We start from the raw sequence: 4,291 nt of genomic DNA on the forward strand, positions 1-4,291 counted from the left end.
GGCTGCTTTGAGAAGAGCAAAAACAATCTTTTCCCGACTCGAAAATTCATGAACAGAAAAATACCCATCTAGCAGATTTAACCATTTATCTACAACATTTGTGTCTATTTGACCCTCGAATATGGGGATTTCAAAATTAACTTGTACCTTAAACGGTGTGGCGTTTCCAGAGTAGCTTTTGGAAGTTGATGCGTCACCATTGGGTAGTCGCTGGAGGATCTGCGCAAAGTTGTCCATCATCGTGTTCCTTTATCACTCGAGGGCTTCTTCAAGCGAGATTTTGATAGGATCTCCTACCCCCTCGTCTTTATTTTCATCCACCATGGGAGGTCGTCAGGATTTGCGAGGCTAGTCTTGTAAAGGTTTGGCCAGTTCAAGCCCTAACTCTTTATATCCCAACTTCGTTGGGGACATGCAAGGAAAAACAGAGAAAAAGCAGACCGCTCTAATACCACTGATCTGGATTGAACAGGAACACAATAAATTACAGAGATAACCATAAACATAGAGATGCAGTGGAAATAATATGTCATTTCTTTAATGAAAAATATTGAAATATGTTTACAAACAACAATGGAAATAAACCAGCTAGGGTGATGGTAGCTTATCTCTGAGAAGAGATGTGGTGGCTACATGGCTCTGAACTCTGTTACAATGAGGCTCAAAGGCCTATTTATTGTTGAGAAATAATGGAAAACCATTAATATCCCAAAACCTAACCCTAGAAGATGAAACGCCAAATTGTGGGCCCCGTTTCGGGTAAGTTGGTACATCAACTTCCTGGGGTTGTAACTTTGGCACTCGATCCCTGTTTGACGAATAAAATAGCTCGTTAGAAAGATCTATCCGAGCACTATAACTTTGGGAAGAGAAACATCGGTCCATGAACCCATGTTGCTCTTATATTTCCCAAAAAATGTCATTTAGGGCCTCAAAATGGCTCCAGAGGTTCAGGACCCGAAAAACTGCTAAAAGTAGTAAACTATGCTATAATTTAGGAAACTGAAAAACTGAAAGAGACAGTTGTGGGGGTCCAAATGGGATAGGTGGGTGGCCACCAACATCCACCTGGATCACACTTTCCTTGTGCCCAAAATTATTACAATTATAGAATTAATCTTTATCCAAGAGAGGAGAAAATGCATGTGTTTTCCAACATAAGAATTCCTATATTTAGGAATTAAGAACTGACTAGATCTAACATTTTCATTTATGATATATCTATGAGCTCTATAATTTACAATATTATGACTAAAATTATGACATGAGAAACAATAGTTATAAAATATAATTGGGTTGTAGGTTTTAACCCCGTACATAAATTACTTTCATACGAATTATAAAAAATAGAAAAATAAACAATGGTGAGAGCATAAAACATAAAACAGATATACACAGATATTTTTCCCTAGACCCTAAAACTGGGACTACCAAATTGATTTTTCATTATGTTGCTTTCAATGTTACAATACATACATATACGTGCTGAAGCATCCATAAAACCCAATCCATTAACCTTGGATTAGAACATAACCGTAGTTCCCTTGACCAGATCTACAAAATACCATGGATAGAAACCATCATGCCCAAAACCATGTGCGAAATCCATGCACAAAACCATAGGTAGGTCCACCCACCTAATATAGGATCCATTTTTTTTTTCCTGGGGCCCTGCCCCAGACCCAATGTAGGGGGCTATTGCCGCCCCTATGACCCTCTGACAGCACCCGACATGACATATAGGGGGGATACTTCCCCCCCTGTGACCCCCAGGCACATGGGGTAGTTGTGGAAAGAATATAACACAACCCAACATGAGTACTTGAAAGTGTATGCCATTCATGTAGGATTGGTTCTACTGAACCCTTTCTATCTTTATTATTGATTCTTTGATATATATTGAGTGTCTTTTGTGGAGTTGATGGGATCATTTTTTTGTTGTTTATTATTTTTGTCAGTGCATCTATTTACCTCACTTGACCTTCCATTTATCACATTTTCATAACTGATGAAATCTCCTTTTTTAGGGACTTTGTGCTTACTTCTCCTTTCGAGATATCATGGTGCTTTTTGTAACCCATTCCTATCTTTATTTCTAGTGATCTCTAATTATTGGAGATATTATTGAGGGTTTCAGATCAATTTACAAATATTAAGTTCATATCCACTTGAGCTCTATATTTCTCTAAATTTTTTTATAGAGAAACTACTTCTACTCCAAGACTCTCACAATTTCTCTCCCATTCTGTCAGTTGATTTGAAAGGATTATTTCTTTTCTCTTTGCCTCTTCAACTTGGGTCTTCAAGTGGATTATTGCTTCTTTATTTGAACTTTTGATATCTCTTTTCATAATTATTATATAGCTCCTTTCTCAAAGAGGTGTTCTTATCTTCTAATCTCAAAACTATTTTTGTTGTCCCCTATCTACTTTATTAGGGTTTCTTTGGTTCTTTTTGCTTCTTCTAATTGAACCTTTTGGAGATTAATTGATCCTTCATCAAAACACTTATTTTAATTTTTTTCATTCAACAATTTTTCCTTCAACATTATGTTATTTCTTCTAGCCTTCCTTAATTCGTCCATAACACTAATCAACTCCCATTCATAGTAAACTTCACTTTCAACTTCTTCCTTAAGATCTGAATTTTATTTATAGTTATATTCACTTTCTATGGCCATGATCAAGCATTCATCTATCTCTTCATCACATATATATTTCTTTCTTTTTTTTGATGATAAGTTGTCTTATTTGGAATAGAATGTAGACATAACTCTAAATTTGCAGTTGCTAATGAAATTAGACAGAAATCAATAGACACAAATTTATTCTACTCAATTTGTGGAAAGGAAAGCATACAATAGAAACACATGCACTCATTCAATCACAATGAGCATAGTATTTTTGTTGGGGAACCCAACTGGGAAAAACCCCTCCTCTGTTTGTATCATATCAGATGAGAATATAGATATATTACAATGAAAAATTCCATCCTTGAAGCTCAACTTGCACTGCAATGTTGATCTCTTCCTCCTGAGTCTGTTATGGAAAAATACTTAGCCAAATCTAGGCCTCTTTCTCCTCCTATTTCCTTGTGCAATTCCTAGGGAAATTAACTCCTAAAGGATAGGAAAATCTCTTGTTTTCTTGGGAAATTCCCAAGAGAAAAGCCTCACCTGCTACATGCAAACATTATACACTCACTAGTATACAATAATGATTACATTGATGCATTTTTGCTCCACTTAACTAGGAAATTCGAATTCCATGCATGACTAGGGATATTTTTAGTAAATTTACTAGTTAACTAAGATATCAGTGAGTTAACAGTAGTTAAAACTACTCAACTGAACTCCTACTAACTCTATTCATGACTAGATATCATATAACCAAGTTTCACTAACTATAACGCCACTATATTTCTAGATCTTAGCAATCAACTCATGCACAACTCTACTTCTTTCCCACAAACTTGAATTAATTGACTTAACTAAGTGACTTTTCCATGTCACTCCTGCTAACTGCAACTCAAGTCATTATGCTGATGTGAGAATTCGTATTTCTGCATTTGACTAAGGCACAAGTAAAATGAAGCATTTTATTCTACAATTTAACACTCCCTCTTAGCAAGAAAAGGGTTTTGAACCACCCCAATCCTGCTCCTGTGGAACTCGAACTTTCCTCTTGACAAAGCCTTTATCAAAGCATCTACGTATTTCTCCTCTGTGGGAATGTACTGAAACATGGTAGTCCTCCTCTGTACACAATCTCTTAGGTGATGGTACCTAATGTTTATATGAAACACTAAATTTTCAGAGAGTTTTATTCAACTCTGATTTTCATAGTGGATCAATGTAGGCTCCATCCCCTAACTAAAGAGACCAACCAAGATATTCCTCATCCAAATAGCCTCAAATTATTCTTGGCTAGAAGCCATATAATCGACCTCTACTGAGCTGAGTGTTACACCTCATTTTTTCCTATTGTGCCAAGAAATTGTTACTGACCAAACATTGAAGACAATTCCCCATGTGCTCTTTCTATAGAGGGACTCCTTGCCCAATCTGCATCTATGAAGCCTTGGAGCTTCACTCCATTAGTTTTCCTATACCATAAACCAAAATCTACTATGCCTCTAAGGTATATGAGAACATGTTTTACTACTTTCCAGTGAAGCTTGGTAGGCTCCACCATATACTGACTAAGTTGATTAACAACACAACAAATATTGGGCCTTATGTTTACCAAGTACATGAAGGACCCCACCAACTGCCTGTAGATAGTTTCATCTA

The sequence above is a fragment of the Pinus tabuliformis genome, chromosome 6 (genome assembly GCF_031772625.1).
Source record: "Pinus tabuliformis cultivar Carrire ecotype Pingquan chromosome 6, CPIR1, whole genome shotgun sequence".
NCBI classification, from domain to species: domain Eukaryota; kingdom Viridiplantae; phylum Streptophyta; class Pinopsida; order Pinales; family Pinaceae; genus Pinus; species Pinus tabuliformis.